This window comes from Pelodiscus sinensis, chromosome 25, assembly GCF_049634645.1.
Source record: "Pelodiscus sinensis isolate JC-2024 chromosome 25, ASM4963464v1, whole genome shotgun sequence".
Taxonomy (NCBI): domain Eukaryota; kingdom Metazoa; phylum Chordata; order Testudines; family Trionychidae; genus Pelodiscus; species Pelodiscus sinensis.
In genome coordinates, this window is record NC_134735.1 from 6,152,254 (window position 1) to 6,180,244 (window position 27,991).

A 27,991-nucleotide genomic window follows, 5' to 3' on the forward strand; every position below is an offset into this window, starting at 1 on the left:
CATTAGTGGATAGGCAGGTGTGTGAGCTCCTGATGTTGTGCCTTATGTGGTTAGTTCCTGTGATGGTGTCACTTGTATAGATGTGTGGACAGAGTTAGCAACAGGGTTTGTTTCAGGGGTAGGTGCCTGGGTAAGTGTATTTGTGATGTGGTGTGTAGCAGCTGGTGAGGATTTACTTCAGGTTGAGGGGTTTTTTGTAGATGAGGACTGGCCTGCCTCCCAAGGTCTGTGAGAGTGAGGGAACATTTTCCAGGATAGGTTGTAGATTGTCAATGATGCACTGGAGGGGTTTGCACTGGGGGCCGTAGGTGATGACCAGGGGTGTTCTGTTATTTTCCGTGTTGGGCCTGTCCTGAAGTAGGTGACTTCTCGGTACTCATCTGGCTCTGTCAGTCTGTTTCCTCACTTCCCCAGATGGATATTTAAATTTTAAGAATGTTTGATAAAGATCTTGCAGGTATTTGTCTCAGTCTGAGGGATTGGTGCAGATTTGGTTGTATCGTAGGGCTCAGCTGTAAACAATGGATTGTGTGATGAGTCCTGGATAGAAGCTAGAGGCTGATCCTTCCAAAATTCATTTCTCAGCACAGAGATGGAGAGAGGAATTTATATGCAGCCTGGCTGCATGTGCAGCATATATTATTTCTTAGCTCTTTGGGAAAGGTTCCTGCCCCATTTGGCCATAATCATGGCTTGAATGAAAGACTTTCTTCTCCCCCCTCTTTGTGCTAAACCTTTTTCTTTTGTTTTTGGAAAGCACCAAGTCTAGTCCGGGAAAAGTGGTCTTGCGAGTATGTGTGTGGATACGTGCAGGCACACGTGTGTGTGTGTGTGTGCATGTGTGCGTGTATGCACACGTGTGTGCGTGCATGTGTCTGCATGTGTGTATGTGCACATCCGTGTGTGTACATGCATGTGGGTGTGGATGTGCCCATGAGTGTGTGATGTGTGTGCATGCATGTGTATGGGTGTTAGTGAGTGTGAGCATGTGTGTACACATGTGCCAGGTGAAATCAATATTTACGGATGAATGAACATTGAAAATGGATGCTGCCGGGCCTAACCAGACAGGTTAGATTGGAATGATTGGAGTGGTCCCTTCAGATCTATGAATATTCAGAACAGTCATTGCTTCTGACGATGCGTCTGAACAGTATCATGCTCAAGGGGGCCTGTGGTCTCTAAGTGCCATCATGATTCCAATAATTAACCAGAAGATGCAATGATTGCTGACGGGATGCCACTTCAGTCATCTGGCTACAACATTAGCTACAGTCAGGCTGGGGGAAAGCACCTAGGTAAGGCTGTGGAAGGGGTGCTATGGTGCTTAATGCAGATAATATTGGGTATCAGAAAGGGATAGATTGCACTTACTGATTGGGTGGGTTTCTCTCTCCCTTTGTGCTGGGGGTGGTCACACCGACTAGGCTGTCAAAGACAGAGCAGCACACATGGGTTGAGTGTCTTGTTCACATCAACTCTCTGGTCCTCAGTTTCCCCAGTATAATTTGGGAAGGGTCCTAAGATCGGTTCTGATGTTTAGTTACATTGGTACCTTTTTATGTGGCTCTGGCAGTGTAACGGGCTCTTAAAGTATGCGGGAAGGACCCTAAGAGCATCCCTACCACCACCATAGAATTAGTATATGGGCCTTGCCCAGACCTCCCCATCTGGTGTGGATCAGGTTGAGTGTGGCCAATGTGCATTGCACTAGGGTTATTCTTTTTTTTCCCCCTTTGGGTGCGAGTGGAAGCAGAGGCCTATCTAGAGCAGCCAAGAGTTTGCTCTAACTTACACCAAGGACTGCTGACCTCTGTTTTCGCTCATAAGAAACTTCCTTCCCACCTCATCTTTCACTAAGGCATCCCTGTTCCAAGTGCAGGAATAGAGGAACTGGCTTGACATTCATCTCCCTAAGGGGATTGGCTGTAATGAGTGTGTGGAATATCTGCCCCCCACCATGTCCAGTTGCTAGAGCTGTACCTGAGCGAAGGGTGGATTTTATGTTATGTGCAAAACAAGAGAGCGTGTCTGCACAGAGCTACAGATGGGCACGCTACATCCTATTTATTTATACAGCCGCATTTCCTCCTGGCAACTGGCAGGTTTGCTTTGTTCTTCACCAGGCCTTTTATTAACACATGGCTGGATCCCTCTGTCTGTCTGGACCCAGAGTGTTAGTGATCAGACAGTGTGTAATTGTGCATCTGCCCGGAGAAACTGGGAGATGATGGCTAGGCAACCAATCAGCCATTGGAAGTAGCTCTCCCGGGTGCCATGTTTTCAAAGGAGGTGGCAAAAGATGCTCCTAGCAATATATGTAAAACTTTTAAACCGACACATGTCATCCTATCCCCAATGTTTGCAAGGACAAATGGACTTTGGTTTAGTGTCTCTAATCAGTATCGGAGGGGTAGCCGTGTTGGTATGAATCTGCAAAAACAACGGGAAGTCCTGTGGCACCTTCTAGACTAAAAGATTTATTGGAACATAAGATTTTGTGGGCAAAGACCTACTTTGTTAGATGCATGTCTCTAACCAGTGGTCCCTGTAACCTGAGCGCTTGGACGGTCACCCCAGAAGTGATTCAAATGCCACTCAGCTGGTTAACAGAGCATTCACCGTGAGGTGTATTGTTTCTATGGGTGGTGCACATCTGCACATGCCTCGGTGCACATAACAGTATTCCACATGTGGGTGGAAAAATTTTTTCATGTGGATGGAAAAGATTAAAGGGAACATTGATGTGGGCTATGGGGAACGGTTGAGTAGCCAAAGTTTGAAGAATTGAGGCACTCTCCACTGTAACTATTAGGTGGTGTTCAGAGATTTTACCGACTTGTGGATGATAGAAAGTGGAAGGATGGGTTGCTGCTTAGACACTTCCCTGGGACTCAGAACACCTGGGTTTCATGCCATTCAAAGTCCCTATCACAGACACCTTGAGCAAGTTGCTTAATATTGTGGAGCAGCAGTTTCCCATCTTTGGGATAATAGCTGTACATTACCGCATTGGGGATGGGGGTGCACAAATAAATATGCTAAAACTCGTGAGTCGCTCAGATACTCTAGTCACTTGGGCCAGAGAAGCACCCAAGCTAAAGAAGGGGAGGTTTTACTCTGCGGTCAAAGGGTCAGATTCTGACACCTGGCCTGATCCTCCACAGCCCTGCATCTTTGCAGCCATTGACACGAGTGCAAAATGGCGCCATTCTCTTGGTCTCGCACTAGTGGGAAGGAGGCACATGGCAATAGGGAATCTCCACCTTGCCCAGTAGGTTACGCCATGATTAGTCGCACTCAGATCGAGGGGATAGAGGAAGGGGCTTCTGCATGGGCCAGGCGGTGAATCTCTTAGGGTATGTCTACACTACCCCGCTAGTTCGAACTAGCAGGGGTAATGTAGTCATCCGCAATTGCAAATGAAGCCCGGGATTTGAATTTCCCGGGCTTCATTTGCATAAAGCCGGCCGGCGCCATTTTTAAATGCCGGCAGTTCGAACCCCGTGCCACACGACTACACGCAGCACGGAGTAGCTAGTTCAGATTAGGCTACACGCGGCACGGGGTTCGAACTGCCAGCATTTAAAAATGGCGCCGGCCGGCTTTATGCAAATGAAGCCCGGGAAATTCAAATCCCGGGCTTCATTTGCAATTGCGGATGACTACATTACCCCGGCTAGTTCGAACTAGCGGAGTAGTGTAGACATACCCTTACACTGCCAAGCTGTAGCTCGCACGAGTTGTCTCCTTCAAAAGAGCACTAGCGAGGTGAACCACAGCTTAGCAGCGTGAAGAAGGGCCTTAAATTAGGGCCATTTCTGTTCTCCGTCATGTCCGTCTCAATCCAGTGTTCACTCTATTGATGGGGATGAAATTGATCCAACGGTCCTTAGACATAAGGATCAGATTCTGCCCCCTCCCTGTAGCTTCAGACTCCACTAATAATCCCTTGGTTTCATTAGGACTATGTATGGTGTAAGGTTCTACTTCCCATGAATAAGGGAGACGGGCTAGGTCTACACTGAAAGAGGATGTTAAAGCAAAATACGTAGTTCCAGCTACGTTAATTATGTAGCTGGAGTCAACGTACCTTTTTTCACGTTTCCCCGCCGTTCCCACAGTGGGAAGCCCATGGGAGCAAACGCTCCTGTTGGCTTCCCTTACTCCTGGCAGGAGCAGGAATACCTGCAGCCGGCGGGGATGCCCTCTGAGTTTGATGTATCGAGTCTTAACGAGACTTGCTAAATCAAACTCCGGAAGATCGATTGTGGCAGCGGAGATCTGCTGTTTAGTGTTGACATGGTCCAAGTTCTTTAGATGATGGTCTCCCCTGTTTTTGGCCTCATCTTGCGTGAGCCCCTATGAGGCATAAGACTGTTTCTGGGCACCTTCCTCTGCTTGACACTGATATGCTCCAGTTTGATTAGAAATCACCAGACCTGCCAAAGTGGGAAGCGGCCTGGCAGTGGGCACAGAATGGCATTGTCTTAACCGGACGGGCTTGCACTGCATTTCCCTGTGTGTCCCATGGACAGAGCTGGTGCTACTCTGAAATCTGTGTGATTGAGTGACCCCACTCAGGTGACCTGGAAGGTTATTTGTTTGTCTCATAAATTGCGGAGCCCCAAGCCACTAGCGGGTAATTTTTGTCTCCGTTATTTTGAACATTATATTTCACTCTAGCAGGGTGGATTTGTCTCAGCCGGGAAATTGATTTTAAATCCTACTGCTCATACTTCTGAGGCCTGCTACATACGTCTTTGCTGTCCTCTCTCCCTGAGTCTTTCAGCCTTTTACTCCTTCGCCTTCCCTCTCCCTCCTCTGACTGACACGCTTTACGCCACTTTGAGCAGCAGCTGGCGTTTTATATCTTCATTCGGCCTATTGATTTGCTTTTACTGCTCAGCTCTCCCACTGCACCAAAGGGCGTCGCCGCTTCCCAACCCTGCTGGGTTAAATGAGGCCTGGCAGGATCTTGGGGCTTCATGCTTGAAAACAAAACTCAACCGCAAAGTCGGCTGCGGAGTCTCCGCCTGGCGAAGCGACGCCGGGATGGACGCCGGAGCCGGCATGTTTCACGGGATTCAGGAAGTGCTGGGATAACGAAAATGGAGCCTTTTAATGTGAGGCCCACCCGTCACATCCCCTCTGAGATCAGACAGCTGGTCAGTAATATGAGTCTAGCGGCCACCGTGCGGTTCAAGCGCCTGAGTGTCCACACCACAAAGCCACCATCACTCCGGATGTTAGTTTCCTTCATTGAGTGGTGGTCTCCTCAGAGGAACCAAGCACTGAATAAGCCAGAGTCATGGGTCAGCATGTCCACTGGAATAAATTTACATTCAGTAGAGCTACTCTGACATCTGCTGAGGGTAGGGCCCCATCTCCCTAGCTGGCTGAACCAGTGCTCCAGCTCTGAATACGCCTGAATGTGGGGACTTGAAAATGCAGCTCCAAACCGGACCTTCTCCCAGATTTGCTGGGCTTGGTTTAGGCTGGGCTCTGGGCATATCTGAACCCTGGGGTGGACCAGGGAATCATGGTCAGTGTTGCAGCTTTTGGTGTGAATGGAACCTGGAACGGATGCAGAAGCTGTGTCTTGGGGGTGGCCTCGAACCCCTGAGAAGAACAACTTGCCAAGTTTTGCTCTGCTGTAACAAAGACCTTCCCAGCATGAGAGCCTTTGCCCACTTCTGGAAGCCAATCCAAATGGAATGGTATGAAAAAAATGTTTGCCGTGTTCCCCGACTTTCTATGCCACGGTCAGTTCAACTTCTAGCATTTCACAGTGGGGCCAGGTGGGAGCAGGACCTTTGAGAACAGATCCACTGAACCAATTCTCCTGAGAAACAATTCACTTCATGGCAGTACAGAGGAAGTGTCCAAGTATTTGGCTTCCCATCTCCATTCCACCCCAGACTTCTTGGCTACGTCTACACTGGCATGATTTTCCGGAAATGCTTTTAACGGAAAAGTTTTCCGTTATAAGCATTTTCGGAAAAGCGCGTCTAGGTTGGCAGGACGCTTTTCCGGAAAAGCACTTTTTGCGGAAAAGCGTCCGTGGTCAATCTAGACGCGCTTTTCCACAAAAAAGCCCCGATCGCCATTTTCGCGATCGGGGCTTTTTTGCGGAAAACAGTACTGTGCTGTTTACACTGGCCCTCTTGCTCAAATGATTTGCGCAAAAGGGGTTTTGCCCGAACGGGAGCAGCACAGTATTTCCGCAAGAACACTGATCATCTTACATGAGATCGTCAGTGTTCTTGTGGAAATTCAAGCGGCCAGTGTAGACAGCTGGCAAGTTTTTCCGCAAAAGCAGATGATTTTGTGGAAAAACTTGCCAGTCTAGACACAGCCCTTATGTGATCTTGGGCAAGATATTTAACCTCTCTGGGCCTCTGTTCCCCATCTGTAAAATTGAGGTAATACCACCGCCCTGCCTCGCAAGAGTGTTGTGAAGGTAAATACATTAAAGATTGTGAAGTGCTCAGATACTAGAGTAATGGGGCTAAATAAATAGCATAGATAGTACAAGGCTCTATGCATGAGTTAAGGCCCAGTGTATCAACAATGCTGGGCTATACACAGGAATGATATTTCTAGCCCACTTTAACAGCGCCAAGGCATCAGGATAATATGTATCAGCTTTACCCAAGTTGTCCAGATGTTAGGGTGCTTCAGAACTGAACCCCAAACAATTTTGGGTCTTTCCACTCCTCTATGGAAACTGGCATTGGGTTAAACATTGGAATAAATTGCCTAGGTGGGGTTGTGGAATCTCCATCAGGTTATACAGGGATAATCCATGAGGGCAGGGGGCTGGACTCGATGGCTATGTCTAGACTACAAGCCACTTTCGAAAGAGAGCCTCTAGACTACAAGCAGATTGTTTGAAAAAGCGAGCCGCTTTTTCAAAAGACAGTCTAGACACTCTCTTTCGAAAAAGTGCAGTTTCAATTCAATAGCGCCTTTTTTCGAAAGAGTACTTTCGAAAAAAGGCGTTATTCCTTGTAAAATGAGGTTTACTGTGATTGAAAAAACTGCCGCATTCTTTCAATTTACTTTCAAAAGAACGCGGCAGCAGTCTAGACACAGGTGAAGTTTTTTTGAAAAAGGCTGCTTGTTTGGAAAAAAACCTGTAGTCTAGTCACACCGATGACCTCTCGAGGTCCAGTTCTAGTGTTCTAGGATGCTATGATTGCAATGGGTTGCAAGAGATCATGGTTAGAGACCCTACCACATTTATGATCTATTTCGGTCATTTTCACAGTCATAGGATTTTAAAAATTCTAAATTGCACAAATTTAGCTATTTACAGCTGAAATTTCACAGTGTTATTCTTGCAGGAATCCTGACCCAGAAATTAGCTGGGGGGGGGGGAAGGGGTGTCATAAGCTTATTGTGGGGGGGGGGCTGCAATACTGCTACCCTTACTTCTGCACTTCTGGAGGCAGCGCTGCCTTCAGAGCTGGGTGACTGGAGAGCAGTTACTGCTGGCTAGGAGCCCAGCTTTGATGGCAGAGCCGCTGCCAGCAGCAGCAAAGAAGGAAGAATGGTATGGAAAGGCATTGCTGCCCTTACTTCTGTGCTGCTGCTGGTGAGGAAGCTATCTTCAGAGATGCACCTTGCCGACAACTGCTGCTCTTCATCCACCTAGCTCTGAAGGCAGCATGGAATTAAGGCTAGCAATGACCCCCACTCCGAAAATGACCCTCCTCTTTTGGTTCAGGGCCCCACATTTGAGAAACAATATTGTCCCCTGGCAATTCTGTGTAGTAGAGCATGAAAGCACCGAGGCTACATCTAGACTGCAGAGTTTTTGTGCAAAACCGGCTAGTTTTGCGCAAAAACTCACGGGGCCTTCAAACTGTGAGCGCATTTTTGCGCAAGTACATTTATAGTAAATCAGAAGAAGAGAGGGGGTTTTGCACAATTTTTATTCCTCTTTCTATGAGGAATACGCCTTTTTGCGCAAGAGCTCTTGTGCAAAAAGGTATGTGAGAATGGGAAACAGGGGTTTTTTTGTGCCCTGGAGGCCATTCTGTGAATCGCAAGAAAGCTCTGATTGCCAGAGTGTCCATGCAGTCTGGATGCTCTCTTGTGCAAAAGCACATAGCTTTTCCGATGCGCTTTTGCAGTGTGAACGCACTCTTGCACAAGAAGCCTGCCGTCTAGACATAGCCTCAAAGACCAGATTTACATAAGAACATAAGATCGTCCATACTGGGTTAGGCCAAAGATCCATCTAGCCCACTATCCTGCCTTCCAAACAGCGGCCAATGCCAGATGCCCCAGAAGCAGTGAACAGAACAGGTAATCATCATATGATCCCTCTCCCGTCACCCATTTCTAGCCTCTGACAAACAGAGACTAGGGACACCATTCCTACCCTTCCTGGCTAATACCCATTGATGGACCTATCCTCCATGAATTTATCTAGTTCTGTTTTGAACCCTGTTAAAGTCGTGGTCTTCACAACATCCTCTTGCAAGGAGTTCCACAGGTTGACTGTGTGCTTCGTGAAAAAAAACTTCCTTTTGCTTGTTTTAAACCTGCATCACTGTCCATGATGTATTTTTCATGGCTGTGAATTTGGTAGGTCCCTAATCACAATGCCAGACAGCATCAGAAAAGTAATTTTCCAGCCGCCCCCAAGGTAAGTGTTTTGCAGGTTTTTCTCCTTCCAGCACAATGATGGGAAGGGCTGAAGTTAAATTGAAAAGTGAAAAAGGGCTGGTAACTTTATTGTCATATATTGTCAAAGGGTGGCTGGCCTCTGCCTCCAGCCACGTTCATCATCTTGCCCTAAAGGCATTAAACTGAAACAAACAAAGGGAGTGGGAGTGGATGAGCTCTTGATTCGCAAAGACAAGTTGAGTGTGTTTTCTGCTGCAGATCTTTTACCTCCTGGGTGAGACACTGAGCCAACCACACACTTCTTCAGGGAGTGAAGAGCAGCAAAGTGACAACATGCTGTCAATATGTCTCCTTGGGGACACCATTTAGATGCATGCTACCCATCTCTTGGAAAGGGCTGCATGTGCCCAAGTGCAGGTGCGAGTCAGGGAGAGAGAACACACCAGAAACTGCTGTGTGTGTGTCTCTTTGGGTGTGTCTTGAAATGGAAGAAAGGACCCAGTATACAAAACGGACGCAAACAAATGTGTGCATGTGTGGGGCGAGATATGAAAACCACAGAAAGATGGTTCCTGCAGGGCTTGGAAAGGACCCAGTGCATCTCTGAACCACTGGGAATTTAAATGGGGTCATTTAGACTCTTCATCCTGACTGTTAAAAGTCTAGAAAACATGAGCGATGAGGCAAGGCTGCAGGAATTGGGCTTGTTTAGTTTGGAAAGGAGAAGACTGTGAGGGGACATGATAGAGGCTTTCAAGTATCTAAAAGGGTGTCACAGGGAGGAGGGGGAAATTGTTCTCCTTTGCCACTGAGGACAGGACAAGAAGCAATGGGCTTCAATTGCATCAAGGGAGGTTTAGGCTGGACATTTGGAAAAACTTCCTACCAGTCAGGGTGGTTAAACACTGGAATAAATTGCCAGGGAAGCGGTGGAATCTCCATCACTGGAGATATTTATGAGCAGGTTAGATGGTGCCGTATCCTGCCATGAGGGCAGGGGACTGGACTTGATGATCTCTCAAGGCCCCTTCCAGTTCTGATGTTCTATGATTCTATCTCCTGTTAGCAGATTTTTGCTCCCTTAACTAGTGAGGCTGGTGAGTGGCCACAGAACAAGACTGGGGGGTGTGAATGGGAAGCAGGCCTGCTTTTCAACAGTTTGATCAGTTGTCTCCACCTCTGGTGGTTCCCTTTTGCCCTTCGCCCCATGTGAGGTATGTCTACACTTGCAACCTCTTTCGAGAGAGGAATGCAAATGAAGATGTTCAGAATTGCAAATGAAGCTGGGATTTAAATATCCTGTGCTTCATTTGCATAATCACGTTAGAATAGTTTCCTAGTGTAGACATGCTGCCAGTGACTGTGGCAATACTTTGGGTCATAAACCTGTTTCTATGCCAATATTTAGCCTAGTCAAAAATAATGGGTGTGGGGGACATAGAATCATAGAATAATAGGACTGGAAGGGACCTCAAGAGGTCATCGAGTCCAGCCCCCCGCCCTCAAGGCAGGACCAAGCTCCGTCTACACCATCCCTGACAGATGTCTATCTAACCTGTTCTTAAATATCTCCAGAGAGGGAGATTCCACCACCTCCCTTGGCAATTTATTCCAATATTTGACCACCCTGACAGTTAGGAATTTTTTCCTAATGTCCAATCTAAACCTCCCCTGCTGCACTTTAAGCCCATTACTCCTTGTCCTGTCCTCAGAAACCAAGAGGAACAAATTTTCTCCTTCCTCCTTGTGACACCCTTTTAGATATTTGAAAACCGCTATCATGTCCCCTCTTAATCTTCTTTTTTCCAAACTAAACAAGCCCAGTTCATGTGACACAGTTGCCAGGCTGAGAGCTGGGATGGTCCAGGGCTGGTTTAGGATTCTTGGGTTCCACCCAGCTGTGCTGCTAATTCTTTGCAGTCACTTTGCCTTTTTCTTCCACTTTCTGCGTCTATACCAGAGGACTACTCCAGCTTCCTCTACTTGATGAAGACACGATGGAACCTTTTTTTTGGGGGGGGGGAAGCAGCGACGTTTGTGTTCATTACTAGTGTGAGTAATCAAACAGGATGAGCAGGAGGCTTTGTGGGTTGAGATGTGCAGATGCTTGCAGAGCTCAGTGCGGGTGGAGAGCCGAGCGCTGGGGGCACAAGAGAGACTGGGGGTCAGTGCTGAAGTGTTAGTAGAGCTGGAGTCAAGTGGGGAAGGGGCTCAGAACTGGGAAAGCAGGGAGGTTTTGGAACAGGATTGAGGAAGTGGCGGGAGGGTGGCTGGGTGCACCGGACTGGAGGAGTGTGTTTTGGGGTGTGTGTGTCTCAGAATTGAGGTGTGTTGTCAGCACTGGGCTAGGAAGACGTTCGCATTGTGCATGCGTTCTGCCCGCCTCCGCTCGGCACTTTTTTTTATTCACAAGCCACCGAACGAGTCACAAAAGGACATAAATAAATAAACGCGCCTCTCACTTCTGCCCGGCTGTGACAGGCCTATGACCAGCAGCCCCCTGCTTAGATGGGAGCTGATCGCTGCTCTCCCCTCCCATCTCTTCCAGATCAGCAGGGAGAGAACTTCTCCTGCTTGACAGGAGTGCTGCCAGGAGGTAAAAGTTTATTCCTCCACCAGCACATTAATGAGAAGAGAACTCTGGCGCAAGGAAGCAGCTTATCAAATATAGATATTTGCATACATGAATGCATTAGGTGGCAGGGAGGGCCAGCTGCCCGGAACAGGCCAGAGATAATGGGTGTTTCACGTGCAATCTCCAAACCCTTTACATTCAGAATGGGAGGGTAGAAGGGGAGGCTTTTTCTGTCTCCTGCGAACTCTTCCTCCTGAGCTATCGCTTCACCCGCCCTTGTCTCTTTCTATTCACTTGTTGGGGGAGCAGCTAGGTGCGCCATGCTCAGGACCCCCTTCTGCCAGGCGTGGAAGAAAGTCGCTTCCATTTTCAAACACGCACTTGGGCATTCTCTCCCACGCTGCCATTTGCATTCGGAGGTGCCCTGGCAGCCGTTTTCATAGGTAGGGGTTCCTCGGGATATGAAAAAATATTTTAGGGGTTCCTCCATGGGAAAAAGGTTGGGGATCACTGTTCTAGGGCGCTTCTGTGGAGATCCAGGCTGCAACCGGGACACGGTTGGGGGTGGCATCTTTGACCTCTATGGGTGTGATGCTCTGGTGCTCAGCAGGCTGGGCTGTCCTTAAATCGCTTACAAAAACCGTGAAGCCATGTTTGGTAGCCGCCTGGCCCTGGTATCACTGACAGCCCGAGGTGCCAGGCAACGGGCAGCAAGCACCCTTGGTGGAAAGTGTTCCGAGCATGCTTTCTGCATGCAGAGACACCGCAGATTAATGAAAAGGTGCCAGTAGAGGGCACTCAGGAATACTGGACATTGTTTCTGGGCTTCGAATACCAGCTCAGTGGACTGTGGCGCACCGCCTGTAGCTTCCCGTGGGAGGCCTTGGCAGAAACGTGTTGGATAAGCGACTCTGCGAGGTGCAGGACGATGGTGAATCAAGCTTCTTACATCCCAGCCTACGGATAGGTGGGGCAAATGGGGCAATTCACCCGGGACCCAGTGGTTCAAAAGGACCCGGGGCTCCCAGCCTTCACTGCCTTGGAGCTCTGAGCCCTTTAAATCATGCCCCAGTGCGGGTACTGATGGGCTGGTGGAGAGAAGGTACACCCCAGCTCTGCCCCTTCTGACCGAGGCTCTGCCCCTTCCAGGAGCACAGTCCCCCCTCCCCCCCGACCTTGCTCAACAGCCAGGAAATTCCGCCCCCCGCTCTCCGGGCCCAGGTGTAAACTGACAGCCCCGCTTCCCACTTATCGTCACGGTGACTTAAAACAAACCCAGCCCTTTGGGGTTGAAATAAGCAAGGCCTGTGGAGCCCGTTCACGGCTGAGCTGGCCTAGGTAGATTGTGGGCAAATCACTACGCTCCCTGCTGTGACAGGCGCAATTTATCTTGCGCTGAAAAAAGCCGCTTCTCCCCATCCAGTGCCGCGCAGGGTCATCCATCACTTTTTGTTATTTTTATAAACTGTCCAGGGAGTGCGCCGGTTTCCCCTCCCCCCGCCAGACTCCTCTGCAGAGATGGACAGATTAGCACGTCCGACGCCAGTGAGCTCAGGGCGTAGGTGTGTTTGTGGGGTTAATGCCGACGCAGGAGATGCCTGGTCCCCGGGTACAGCTCCGGACGGCATTCTCGGGAGAGGGTCTGTTCGAGCGGGGCCAGTGGGGAGGGGGTGACAGGCCTCTGGGGTGCTGTTCCCGTGCGTGGTTCTGGGCCTGTCCCGCTGTACAGCGAAAAGGATGATTGTGCTGCTTGGAGCCCAGGGAGCTGTACAAATCGGAGCTCTCTCTCCTCTGCCCCCAGAAAGGAGCCGTTCACTCTGGACCTTATGCTGCGATGACGTCTGTGTGTGGGCCCCAACGGCTTGGTCATCTCGCATGACTGGGGCTTCATTTATATCTACATGCCACCTGGCACGATGGGACCCCCTAAAGCATCTGTAGCAGTACAGCTGCGTGCCACCCCAGGGCAAATCCATTAGCATCCTCGTCTCACCTGGGCACCCCAAAGACCTAGACAAATGAAGAGTTGCAGCTCATTCGTGAGGAGAGAAGATACCATCACGGAGATTATACATCGCTGGGTAATTCCCTGATAGCTACACCCTCCTTTTGGCACTGAAGGGCAAAAAAGCGAGCATGATTCTGGGAGGCATGAACAGGAGTGTTGTGAGCAAGACATGAGAAATAATTTTCCACTCTACTCTGTACTGATTAGGCTTCAACTGGAGTATTGTGTCCAGTTCTGGGCACCACATTTCAGGAAAGATGCGGAGAAATTGGAGGAGAGCAACAAAAATAATGAAAGGTCTAGAAGACATGACCTCTGAGGGAAGACTGAAATAATTGGGTTTGTTTAGTTTGGAGAAGAGAAGACTGAGAGGGACATGATAGCAGTTTTCAAATACCTAAAAGGGTGCTACAAGAGGGAGAAAAAATATTCTCCTTAACATCTGATGACAGGACAGGAAGCAAGGGGCTTAAATTACAGCAAGGGAGGTTTAGGTTGGACATTAGGAAAAACTTCCCAACTGTCCGGATGATTAAGCACTGGAATAAATTGCCCAGGGAGGCTGTGGAATCTCCATCACTGTAGATATTTGATAGCAGATTTGACAGACACCTGTCAGGGATGATTTAGATGGTGCTTGGTCCTGCTGTGCGGGCAGGGGACTGGACTTGATGACCTCTTGAAGTCCCTTCCAGTTCTAGTGTTCTATCATTCTACCTCCTCAGTTGCTTCTGCCAATCACTTATTTCTCAACCAGCCTGTCGATTTTGTTGTGGCCAAGAGACTTGTTCTGCAAAGCGGCATAAAATAACGAAGGGGCTTTGCATAATTCTCTGCACGCGGGAACAGAAGCGGGAGGCTGGGTTCAGAGCCCTGCTTTCATAAAAAGTTTAAAGCATGCCGGCGAATCCTCTCCGCTCTGTTAAGTTATTGGGGCACAGCAGCACTCAGAAGGTTGTGCTTGTAAATTTAGAATCCGCTTTTGAGTTTTATGCATCATTTGAAAGGGTTTTCCAGTGATTTTGTTCCGAGAAAGGGCAATGGGGAGAAAGGAATGGTAGCAGCTCGCTCTGAATTAGCCTCCCACTCCTGGAGAGAGCTGATGGAGATACCTGCCCTTTTTGTAGCACTGCATGGACTCACCAGAGAGCCTCTCCTGTCGGCGTCCAAAGTTCCTACCATAGATTCATTGACTTTAAGGCCAGAAGGGACCATCATGATCTGACCTCTTGTGCATTGCAGGCCAGAGCACGTCACCCATCCATTCCTGTAACAGACCCAGGCCTCTGGCTGAGTTACTGACGACCTCAAATCAGTACCAGGTACCAGGAGAGGCAGGTCCATCCTGGGATTGCAGCTAGGCATAGGCGGGCGGGGGGGGGAGGAGGCAATGGTGGGGAAGGGGAGAGAAGTGCCAAGCCGGAAGGCGTGTGTTGGTCAGTCTGTGACAGAGGCGTATAGGGGGGTGTGTGTGTGTGTGACCTCTCCCCATGTGTGTGTGTGTGTTGGGAGTGGGGTGTGTGACTCCTAAAGCTGTGAAGATAAATAAAAAGAATCCGACTAAACAATATTTCTTTTCAACAGGGGCATCCGTCAACTTGCTGTTCATTTGAATGTTTGTACACTAGATTGCTATTGAACTCGCTGGAATACAAGTTCTTTTACTAAGTGCCCCCTACGCATGATAGGGAGATATGGACACCCTAGGTAGGCATGTCTGGCCTCTCCTAAGCTATTAAAGCTCCTCCCCTCTGGCCCCGTTTTGCAAAGCGCTGTGTAGCACACGTCAGTGTCTAACCACAGAGGACTCCCCCAGCCCTTGCTGGGAGTATGAATCAGAAGGACAAGCTAGTGTGCATACTGCAGCCCCTACACCAGGCTGTGTGGAGTTGTCTCTCCAGCTGGGGACCTTCCTGCCAGGTTTTTTTATTTTTTTTTAAATCACTCTTCCACTTAGGCTCTTTGTTATCGCTGCTGCTTGCTGGGACCAGCAGCTGCTAAAAATGCTCCGGGGATTCTAGACAGCTTTACAGACTATCTCTGAGTGCCTCAGGCAAAGCCTGAAATACTAACAGCATGAGAACAGACGAGGTCACTCGGGCATTTTTATCCCATGGCTCCATAGTCCGTAATATCATGGCCCACCACTAGAGGGCAGCCTATTAAACCATAATCCTAGCCAGAGGGGTGTTTGAGGGAGCTCTGTCCATTCACACCCCACATCAAATGGGAAGGTGATTTTGGGTTTAAAGGTTGTAGAGTGCAGCCCGGGAGATCTGAGTTTAATTCAGTTATTTATTGGAGTGCAACATGCGCTGATCACAGATGACAGGTTCTTTTTCGAGTGACTACTTAGTTAATTGAGAAGATAAAATGTGGAGAAGGACACACACAAACTTTACAATCTTAATGATAATTCAGACAAATTTATAATTGAAACCATAAAAATCAATATACATAAAAGTGAGATGAGGACAGTAAAGTGGTTTTCTGCATCGTTCTTGCTTGGAGTCTTATTTTGTATATACTTAGGCTAGGTCTACAGTAGACCCAGAAGGCTGGGTTAAGGTATACAACTCCAGCTACGTAAAATATGTAGCGGGAGTTCGCTTACCTGAAACAGAGCTTGCTGCCGTCTTCATAGTGGGAGGCATTTGCTCCCATCAGCTTCCCTTACTCCCTGTGACTGCGAGAAGACCTGTGCCAACTAGAGCAGGCCCAGCCTTAGGGCAAGGTGAGCAAGGCAGTTGCCTTGAGCCCCGTGCCTTCAGGGCCCCACGCTGCCTGGTGCCCTCCCGCCCGACTGCTCACTCCCTGCCCTGGCTAGGAGCTGCCCGGCCACGTGGTGCAGACAACCACAACATGCCGCCTTGAGCCCCGCAAACTCTTTGGCCGACCCTGGACTGGAGCCACCCTCAGCGTTTGATTTAGTGGGCCATAACTAGACATGCTAAATCAAATGCCACAACATTGATTTCTGGCGTGGCAAGTGGAGATGTGGCCTTAGAGTCTTACATTGTGGCCGCTATTAGAAACGTAGGTGAAAGGAAAAGTAAGTGGAGCCCATCAATTTTGGTTCAGTTTGAACCTTCCAGGGAAACTAACTGACCAGCAAAATTAAGAAACTAAAGTAGGTCTGTGTAATATTGGATATACAACCATATCTGATCAATTTCCATAACCATAACAAGATTAATACTTGCCTCTTAGCCACATGCGGCATTCCAGATGTTTATCATTATGCCCCAATCATTAATACTAATAACTCATTTTAATCATTCCGGTGTTTCGCTGTGGTCTAACTGTCTCATTACTGTCTAGTTACTATAATACAAAAGTCCCGCAAATCCTCTCCAAGGTGGGCAAATTGTGGTGCACTGAACTTTTTTGTGGTTGCTTGTTTGTCTTTCCAAATGTGAGTGTGGAATTTGTGAGCTGGGGTTCTCTCCCAGGGCCTGTGAGCTTTTGTGCTCCAATACAGCCTTTCATGTGACTACTCCCACAAGGCCTCACCCCACTAAAACAAGTCTTTAACTCTTGCAACGGTAATATTATAACCCAGGTACAAGTGCTTTCTTACTTGCTACAGCTTTCATAACTTCCATTATTATTCCTGTGAGCATGTGTAGCAAATCAATTGTGTGTAACTGCAAACTATAGATCTTCCAAGATCAGGTTAGGATCAGTTGGTGCTTGCTTAAATCAGGATCTTTATCTCTGGGTGCCTCAGTTTTCTACTTGTGACCTGGGGATGATATTTTCTTTTACCTGACTTTTGCCTATTTAGGTTGGGAGCTCCTTGGGGCAGGGGTTGTCTCTTAGTACATGAAGTATCTAGCATCACTTGGACCGGATCTCATTTGGGGCCTTATTGGAAAGCTGTAGTAAACATCTTTTTTTTTTTTTTTTTTTTTTTTTATGTCACGACATCAACCAAGGAGTGTAAATGTTGACTGCAGGTTATTGATTCTGCTGGATACTGCTTTGTGGTGCTGGGATTATTAAAGGTGCTTGTAGGATTTATTTCTTCTGATCCCCTTTTATCCTAATTGGCTGCTCTGTCTATCATTGTAAACAAACAAATCCCTAGAAAGCACAGTCCCCGTTTGCTGATTAGAACCGTCCTTCCGGGAATCTTATCCCAAGACTGCCTGAGTTAATGGGTAGCAGGTTTAAAACTAACAAAAGAAAGTTCTTCTTCACACAGCGTGTAGTCAACCTGTGGAACTCCTTGCCAGAGGAGGCTGTGAAGGCTAGGACTATAATAGAGTTTAAAGAGAAGCTAGATAATTTCATGGAGGTTAGGTCCATAAAAGGCTATTAGCCGGGGGATAAAAAGGTGTCCTTGGCCTCTGTTTGTCAGAGGCTGGAGAGAGATGGCAGGAGACAAATCACTTGATCATTGTCTTCGGTCCATCCTCTCTGGGGCACCTGGTGCTGGCCACTGTCGGCAGACAGGATACTGGGCTAGAAGGACCTTTGGTCTGACCCAGTATGGCCATTCTTATGTTCTGATGTTTGTTCTTATGAGTTCACTTGGCCATCCTCCAGGCCTTATGGAGAAGTGGAGTGTTGACAAAGCAGGAGAAGTGGTTTGAAAAGCGTTTTCCAAGCAGTTTTGTTAAGGCAGAAGAACAGCTCGGAATCACCTGAGCGTGCTGCATAATCCAGCTGGGGGAGGGAGGGTCCCAAGGCAGGAAGGCGAACCGGCACGTTTTAAGAGGATGTAAATGAGGTTATCAAGAGTCTGTTAATGACAAGAGAACAAAGCGCATGGATGCCAAAGCATGCTCCTCCTTTTTACTTATTAGCAGCTGAAATAGCATTGCTTTCCTAGGGTCCTCGATGGAAAAGTAGGGGGACAATGGGAGTCCAGGAGAGGAAAAAATGGATTTTCCCACTCCGGAGGGATCCAGAAAAATTAGAGAGGTGAAGGGCCCACTTTCTCTTCTTTTTGCAGGCCACAGGAGGGTGGAGAGTGTGTGCTGAAGTGGTCACTGCAATGCCACCTTTGCGACCAACTCTTTGTATTGGTGCGGTCAGTCAAACTCCTCTTCCTCTTAGTTCACTTAAAGGCATCTGACTCCCAGCCCCTTTCTCTAAGCACTAGAGCATCCCCTCCTCCCAGAACTGGGAGCAGAACCCAGGTTTCCTAGCTCCCCAACAGCTGCATTAACCATATTCTGCTACAGATGGGGGAAGAAACCCAGGCCTCTGGGCACTGCTCCTCTTTGTTAACCAAAAGGCCACTTTTCTCTCAGAGGGTGGCCTCGATCTCAGAAGTCTTGGCTTCGGGCACTAACCATTATGCCACCATCCTCAATGATTTTGTAAACAAAGGGCTATGTCTTGATTTCCCTCCCCAGCTCAGTTAACGCCCAATGTGATTTTTCTTCTGGCTCCCTCAGGCAATAATTTCTCACCTAAGCCCTCCGTGTGGTGTGGAATGCAGATCCTTAGGGCTGGCTCTATCTAGGCCATCATTTGCCAAGTACTGCACCTAGTTCTGGTCTACACTACAGCAGAAAGTTGACTTAAGATACTTAATTACGTATCTGGAGTCAACATTCCTTAAATTGCGTTTCCATGCCATTCGCACAGCGGGAGGTCAACGGGAGCAAATGCTCCCGAAGGCTTCCCTTACTCCTCATGAGATGCAGGAGTACCGGTGCTGATGGGGGCACTCTCTGAGTTCGATTTAGCGGCTATGCTAGACCCGCTAAATCGAACCCTGAAAGATCGACCATGGCAGCATCGATCTTCCATGTCCTGTAGACATGACCTTACTTTCCTTTTTCCAGTGATCAGTTGCATGGATTAAATCCCTTTGTGTTTTGTACAGATGGGCAGGCTTCAACAAGGTCAACAAAAATTATTAGGGATTTGGAACGGGACCCATATGAAGAGAGACTAAAAAGACTTGGACTTTTCAGCTTTGAAAAGAGGAGACTAAGGGGGGATATGACAGAGGTTTATAAAAGGAAAAGTTATTTATTTATTCACGTAATATAAACAGTAGGGGTCACCAAATGAAATTAATAGGCAGCAGGTTTAAAACAAACAAAAGGAAGTTTTTCTTCACTCAGTGCACAGTAAACCTGTGGAACTCCTTGCCTAGTGAAGACTAGGACTTTAACAGGGTTCAAAAAAGAGCTAGATAGATTCATGGAGGTTAGGCCCATCACTGGCTATTAGCCAGGATGGGTAGGAATGGTGTCCCCAGCTTCTGTTTCTCTGGAGGTGGGTGACAGGTGAGGGATTATGTGATGATTATCTCTTGTGTTCCCTCCCTCTGGAGCATGTGACATTGACCACTGTTGGCAGACAGGATACTGGGCTGGATGGACCTTTGGTCTGATGCAGTATGGCCGTTATGTTCTTATGTTCTTCCTGCTGTATATTTCTGTCCCTGCTGCCAGTCGGTCTCCAATGAAGGATAACCCCCCCCCCCTCACACACACACACACACAACTCCTTTTGTGCAATTAAGAGATTAGTACGTATTATGTCCATGCAGGGTTGTTCCCTATAATATCTTCACTGCAGCCTATCTGGTTTAAAATGGATCTTTCCAGGTTTCCCATGGTAGATCGCCGTACCACTTAGTGCATATCACCATAAGGACGTTTATCCCAATGTTCAACCTAAATTATTCTGTGCTTAATTTTTACCCCATTGCTCCTGGTTGTACCCTCTTGGACCACCCGCGACATGAGCAATGCACACCAGCTTTCCTCAGTGCGGCATAATGAGCTCCTTCGCATGCTGTCTCCAAAGAGTGATGTGCTCATTATGCCGGGGAGAGGCGAATTCAGCGGGGCGAGGTGGCTCCAGCAATGTGATGCATTTCGCTTCCGTGAAAGAACAGCACACAGCTATTGGCCACCCACGGTTAGTTTTATCACTGGTCACCCCGGGAGCTTGGAGATGCGCAGCGATGCCAAATGATTGAAGCAAACACCTTTGGGCATCCATTTGTTTCTGGTAATTAAAATGAAGCCACGTGGCTCGAATGCCACGCTCTTCCAAGGAGGCAGAGGCATATGCTGTGCCTTCTAGGTGTTTAATGACGTGCCCTCCAGGGCGTAAGGCTCACGAGTGATTTATGTTCCACCCCAGAGACTGGGTGAGTTGGAAGTGAGATTCGTTGGTTCTATGTGTTTCATCAGGAGGAAGGAACCAGTCAGACCTGGGATGATGGGAAACGTGGTTTTGCAGTTAAAGTCCTAAGGACCCAGGAGACCTGGTTTCATTTCCCAGCACTGTGCGACCTCGGGGAAGTCACTACCCCTCTCTGCAGGGCTCTCCCTCTAGGGGTTAATGATGCTTCTCTTAGCACATCTTAGGTTTTTTAAAACAGGGATCTTCAAAGACATCTAAGGTGTGTCTAAACTACAGGGATTTTTTGAAAAAAGTGGCCTTTTTTTTAAAAGTCTTTACCTGCGTCTAGACTGCCGCCGCATTCTGTTGACAGTAAATCAAAAGAACGTGGCGGTTTTGTTGACCGTGGAAAACCTTGTTTTGCAAGAAATAACACCTTTTTTTGAAAGTGCTCTTTCGAAAAAAGGCGCTATGTAATGCAAACTGTGCTTTTTTGAAAGAGAGCATCAACTATCACAGCTGGAGGAGGGACAATTGTCGGAACCGGAAGGCCCTGAACCAGAAACATCGCCAACAGATCAATCTTCCTCATTCCCTGATGAAGTGGTGTTTCTGGGAGACATGTCCCTCCCAAGACGACCTGAAACAATTTCAGGAACTGTTTAAGTGGGTAGCAGATTCACAGCAGATGCAGCTAATGGAGGTACAAGTGAAGCAATACCGGCTGCTTAAAAATTTACACCCTCAACAAAGGGCAAAGATTGCGCTTCCGATTGACGAAGCAATCATGGAGGCTGTGGAGGACATCTGGCAGATCCCGGCCTCGGTAGCGCCAACATGTAAGCGGGCGGACAAGAAATATTTTGTCCTCTCGAAAGGCCTCAAATTTCTTTTCAATCGCCTGCAACCAAACTCTCTGGTGGTGAATGCGGCCCAACACAGAGCTGAAACGCCTCAATACAAAAATACAGCAGGGGACAAGGACAGCAAGAAACTAGACATTTTCAGAAGGAAAGTGTACTCTTCAGCTACTCTGCTTCTTCACATAGTGAATTACTTGGCCTCGCTATCCAACCATAGTTTCGACAACTATTTAAAATTGACAGACTTACTCCAACACTTCCCTGACTCCAAAAAGCCAATACTAAAAGCAGTGATTCAGGAAGGCTATAATACAGTGAGAGCGGGGTTACAGGTCACCCTTGATATCACTAATACAGCTGCATGGCCTACAGCCACAGCAATCATGATGAGACGATCATCATGGCTCACCGCGGTGGCTATTCCTAAGGAATTACAGACTAAAGTAGAAGACCTCCTGTTTGAAAAGCGTGAACTCTTCACTGAAAAGACTGATGAAGTCTTGCACTGTGGTAAAGACTCTCGCACTACGTTACGCACCCTGGGCACGTATACTCCCCCGTATAGGAGGAAGAGACACTACCCCTATCAGAGGAGGTATGATTTTCACTACCAAAGGCAGCCACATCACCCATTTGACCAGCCTGGCCAGAAACAGTGAGTGCAATGTTGGCACACGCAGACTTCTCGAATGAGCAATCAACCAGGGCAGAAGCAGCAGATTTGACTCCTCAGTTGGAGACTGCCAACCAGGTGTCATTGTCGACACAAACCACTGGGACCATCCTTTATTCTACCACTGCCTACGGTCCTTTTACCACCAATGGGCTGAGACAACAACAGATAAATGGGTCCTGGAAGTTGTGAGATCCGGTCTCGCAATCCCATTCACCTCCATTTCTCCTCCCTCCCCACCAATCCCGTCTCTCTTCAGGGACCCATCTCAAGAGGTTCATCGTTTATTAACAATAGGAGCTGTAGAGATGGTACCATACCACTTCTAGGGAAAAGGATTCTATTCCCCTTACTTTTTAACACAGAAGAAAACAGGGGGATGGAGGCCCATTTTAGATCTGGGAAAGTTAAATTGTCATCTTCAAAAACAACATTTCAAAATAGTGACTCTCACGACTATAATCCTATCACTTGACAATGGAGATTGGTTTGCAGCCCTCAACTTGCAGGACGCCTACTTCCATATCGCTATTCATTCGGCGCACCGACAATTCCTTCGTTTTGTATCTGGCAACACGCACTTCCAATATTGAGTATTGCCATTTGGTCTGGTGTCGGCTCCCAGAGTGTTTTCCAAGATGTTATCGGTAGTGGCCGTGCATTTATGATGCAAAGACATCATCATCTTTCTCTATCTGGATGACTGTCTTATAAAGGGAAGGTCTTGGCGGGACACAACTCACATGGTCACCCTCATCAGACGGACCTTCAACTCCCTTGGCCTCATAACCAACTAACAGAAGTCCACGATAGAACAACTCAGGTCATAAACTTCATAGGTGCCAGGCTAGAGTCCATCAGTGTACGTGCATACTTACCAACAGAGCGATTTCAGGCCATACAGGATCTGGTAACCGTTTTACTGCAGGCACCCACAGTACCGGTGCGTACTTGTTTGCAATTAATGGGCCATATGGCTGTGACCACATTCATGGTCAGATATGCCCGTCTCCATTTACAATGTCTACAGCATTGGTTAGCGTCAGTATACATTCCAACAAAGCACAACATCCACAGAGAGGTAACACCCCCTCCTCACGTCTGCTCCTCCCTATTGTGGTGGACCAACCCACACAATTTGATGACAGGCATTCCCTTTCATCATTCGCAGTCTGCCTTTCAAATAACCATGGACGCATCCCTCATAGGCTGGGGCATGCATATGGACAGCATGACAGTTCAGGGCAGCTGGTCACCTGCAGAGAGAGCATTGCACATAAACCTTCTGGAGGTCAGGGCAATGCACCTTGCTTGCAGACATTTCCGAACTTACATATCAGGTTCCATTGTCAGAATACTAACATACAATGTAGCCACAATGTTTTACAACGACAGACAAGGTGGGGCGAGTTCTTGGTCCCTTTGTGCCGAGGCAATACAATTGTGGAATTGGTACATCACAAACAACATCAACCTATTAGCATCATATTTACCAGGCATCAGCAATGTTATTGCAGATGATCTAAGCAGACAGTTTCCCTACAACCACGAGTGAGAGCTACGCACAGATATTGTCCATCGAATTTTCCATCAGTGGGGAACTCCCCGAGTGGATTTGTTCACCACAAAAGACAACACCAAGTGTCATCTCTTCTGTTCCAGAGCGGGAATGGGAGAGAGGTCGATGGGAGATGTGTTTCTAATCAGTTGGAAAGGTCCATTGCTCTATGCCTTTCCCCCGACAGTGCTCATACTTTGAGTATTAGAAAAGATCAATGCAGACTCTGCACAGGTGTGATCCTCATAGCACCAGCATGGGTGAGGAAACTCTGGTTCCCCTTCCTCCAGCTAATGTCCATGAAGCCCCCATGTTTCCTCACCACCTCCCACTAGACCTACTCTCCCAGAACCACGGTCACCTATTGCATCCCAGACCAGAGGCATTGCATCTAACGGCATGGCTCCTGACTGGTTCAGGTGCATCTGTGTTCGCAGCAAGTGAAAAATGTATTAATGCATAACAGAAGACAATCCACTTGTGTGACTTACCTGGTGAAATGGCGTCATTTTACTCTCTGGTGCTCTGACAATCAAATCAACCCCGAGACATTGAGCCTTCATCACATACTCGACTATCTGTTACAGCTACAACAAGCAGGGCTCTCGCTTTCCTCCCTGAAACTACATCTAGCTGCCATTAGTGCATTTCATCACTCTGCAGATGGAGCATCGGTCTTCGCTAACCATACCATGAAAAGGTTCATCAAAGGCCTAACAAACCTCAGCCCTCCCCACAGACCATCTCCCCCTTCTTGGAATCTTGACCTCATGTTGGATACCCCTTATGTATTCTCCGTTTGAGCCTTTAGCCTCGATTTCCTTCCATAGGCTCATGATAAAAGTCCTCTTTCTACTAGCGATCAAGTCTACACGTAGAGTCAGCAAGTTGGTGGCTATGATGGCAACTCTGCCCTTTATGACTTTTACCAGAGACTCAGTGGTATTATGGCTACATCCGGCCTTTATCCCCTTAGTTTGTACAAAATTTCACATCAATCAGTCTATAGTGCTGCCCTCCTTCTACCCGAAGTCTCACTCTTCCTCATGGGAAGCGCTACTCCATACACTCGCTATAAGGTGAGCGCTATCCTTCTATATACATAGAACCCAGGACTGGCACAAAACAGATCACCTAATAATATCAGTTTCAGGGCATTCCAAGGGCCGTGCTCTATCAAGCCAGCGCATTTCAAACCTTATAGTAGACTGCATGACTACTTGCCACAACGTCCGCAAGAGACCTCTCCGGTCTCACCCGAAGGCCCATTTTACGAGGGCAACGGCTACCTCAACGGCTTTCATTAGAGGAGTTCTGCTGAGTGATATTTGTAGTGCTGCCCATGTGGTCATCTGACACGACATTTATGTAGCACTAAGCAATTGTGCAATGCTTAGCAGCAGACTCGGTGATGACTTCAACAGTATTATCCATTAACATTAAACCTAGCTCCCTAGTGCAAACAGATACTGCTGTGTAGTCACCAACAATGGAGCACCCCCAGGGACCACTTGAAGAAGAAGAAGAGGTTACCTTCATTCAATAACGATGTTTCTTTGAGATGTGTCCATCTCCACGTCCCACCCTCCTCCCTGCTCTGGAGCTCTGTCTAGTCTCGTTTCAGGTCGATAAGTAGTGAAAGGAACTGGTGGGAGCCGGACCGCACACGAGCGAAGGGTGCGAATGGAGCATGATGCCGACTGTGCATGCACAGTCTGGTCGACTACGGCTATGGAAAATCTCCGATCTGCAGCGCCGGGACAAGCCCGGCACCAATAGTGGAGCACCCACAGGGACACATCTCGAAGAAACATCGTTACTGCACGAAGGCGAGTACCTTCTTCTTTTGGACTCTTTCCAAACTTTGCAGAAGCTTGCACCTGGTTGTGAACTTTCCAGCTTGCACCTGTTTCTAATAACAATCCTATCATTTGCTTCTGTAGCATCATTCTTCTAGGATCTAGGAGAGCTTTGCAAACATGAAATAATTAAGCCAGCCTTCCCCCCGCTAGGGTAGGTATTATGATTCTTACTTAACAGGTGTGTAAACAGAGGCCCGGAGAAGGCAAGTTTCTTTTTCTTGTTCAAAGTACTTTGCAAACATTGCATAATTAATCCTTAGACCAGCACTGTGATATACTGACTAGTTCTACTCAAGGACAAAGCAAAGGCATTAGTGGAACCCAAAAAAGGGCGAAGAAGCCTGACTTCCTGGTTCCTTCCTCTAATAATAGGTATTGTCAACCTCAGAATATTCAAAAATGGTGACTCAGGCTCACCAAAAACAAATGAGGTCATTTTCTCTGGAGGTGGGTGACAGAGGAGGGATCAGGTGAGGATTACCTGTTGTGATCCCTCCCTCTGGGGCACCTGGTATTGGCCAATCTCGGCAGACAGGATACTGGGCTGGATGGAGCTTTGGACCCAATATGGCCGTTCTTATGTTCTTAAAAATAATATATGTGCAGTTCTTTTTCGCTGCCTTCTGCTTTTTGAGCGTTTGGTACACATGGGGGGAGTCACATTTTGAAGCTTTGTCTACAGTCTCAAGGGCTAAACACTTACTTTATCCTTAAGAATGAAGTCTGAAATCATCATATATGACTTGATTGCAGGAGCTGGGTCTTCAAGGATAACAATAACTATCGTGAGATTCACGACAAACTCATGAGAACTGGCAACACCATTGGCAGCCCTAACTCCTCCTCTGTTCCTGGTTTCTAAGAATCTGAAGTGATTCGATTTAAGTTTTAAAATGTGAAATCCAGAATCAAGTTGAGGAGAGAGGATACAAATAAGCAGCTGGGTATAGGAGTTGTTTCATTTTCAGCTCTGTCACTTGGGTCTCCCCTTGTTAGAAGGACTCATTGGTTTGCCAGCTGTTTAGATAATTTGTGTACTGATATGCTAAGGAGGGCATTTACTACTATCTGTCTTCAGTCCATACTTCGAAGGCCAATATACTGGCACAAAGAAATGTAACTACCTCTGCCCATGTGGCTCAGGGCAAGTGGAAAACCTTCTCCATTATTTATTACATTGCAATCTATATCGCCAGGGGAGGTCAAAATGGCTTGCTGTGTTTTTGTCCCAGATGCCTTTCTCTGCAACCTCTCAGAACACAGACTATTTATTGGGAACCGACAATGTATCTGTGATCTATTTACATGAGCAGCTGCTAAAATAAGGAAAAGGCAGGAAAGAGACATGGTGACCATAGGCAGTTTGGTGGTTGTGTGTCCTTTTTTATTCTGATTTAAAACTATTGTAATATTTTCTAATTTCGGATTTAGTGTTAAATTTCATTATCACACTTTCTGGGGTTTGCACATTGGCCTAAAATTACTGTTACTTTTCCTTGGAGCATTTGTGGGAATGCGGTGTTGGGATTGGGGATTTTGGTTTAGGTTCACAACAAGAATTGGAGCTGGCCGAGCAAAATGCTCATTTGGCATCCTGATGGATTTAGACAGCCCATGCTGACGGCAGATATGGCGCTCTACTTTGAAACCCCTGTGACGTTTTGCTTGAACAGTGCCCGATCTAATTCTCCTGTCAGATCAGAAATATTGTTTTCGCTTTGCTAGCAGCCTTCTGGGCTGCGCTGATGGTCTGAGACAGCGTCTCAGAATTGCTCGTGCAGTCAGCGAGCTTAGCTTTAAATTGGTGGGGCTCATGTATCCGGAGCACATCCTCGCTGACCGTTCACAGATGATTTCTGGGTCATGGTGACCCTCGTGTGCCTTTGTGTGAGTCTTGTCGCGTGATGCTGCCTCTTGGGTATTTAGTCACAGACGCTTCGTCCCAGTTATTTCCAATGGCAGTGCTATGAATAACGGGGCTGGAATCTTCAGACGGTGAAAACTGGGATAGCTCCACTGAGTGAAATGGCAATAGGTCAATTTACAAGACTTAGGCATGATTATTGTTTCTTTATTTACTCCAGCTGAGGATATGAACTGTGGTTTCCAACTTTTCATGTGCCAGTTGGGATAAAAGATCCTTGATGCTATTGCTCCTTGGTAGAGATTCACGACCATATGAGATGTCACTGTGTGTCATACGCTGTGAGAAATAAAAATGAATCCATTTCAAAAGTCTGTCAGAAGGCCTTCATGATATCCATTAAAGGCTTTGAGGTCTTTGGATGAAGTTGCCTACCGTACGAATAAACGTATGGATACATGTGCACACTGTACAGAGGCAGGAAGTACCCATTACCCAGCTAAGGAAAATCAGCATGACTCGGTCAAAGTCACTGGCGCTATGCGAGTTTACCGCAGCTGGTGATCCGGCCCCATGTAGTTTAAAAAACGCAGCTCAGGAGCGCTGGAGTCCTTTTATTAGCCTTTAAGTTACATCAAGTACATGCCGTGCTAATTATATTTTCTGCGGAGTTCTACTTACACTGTTAATCATTAATTAATCTTGCTCTGTTTTTAGCAATTACCTGCCCCGAATCACCTCGCCGCTGTAACGTCCTGGTTCCGTGCCAGCTCACACGGAACTGTTGAGTATCTTGTTGAGATACTCAAGACCCATTGGAGATATTAATACGAAGGTAATTCTACTC

The 27,991-nt window shown here is 47.5% G+C and overlaps 1 long non-coding RNA gene across 4 annotated transcripts in view; it reads left to right on the forward strand.

Moving 5' to 3' along the window:
• LOC112546261 (uncharacterized) overlaps window positions 1-27,991 on the forward strand; it is a 130,432-nt gene that overhangs the window by 41,022 nt on the left and 61,419 nt on the right. For all 4 annotated transcript variants that reach the window (XR_012897593.1, XR_012897594.1, XR_012897596.1 and 1 more), the window contains one exon: window positions 27,862-27,979. This is a non-coding gene — a long non-coding RNA (uncharacterized LOC112546261). The remainder of the gene's footprint in view (window positions 1-27,861; window positions 27,980-27,991) is intronic.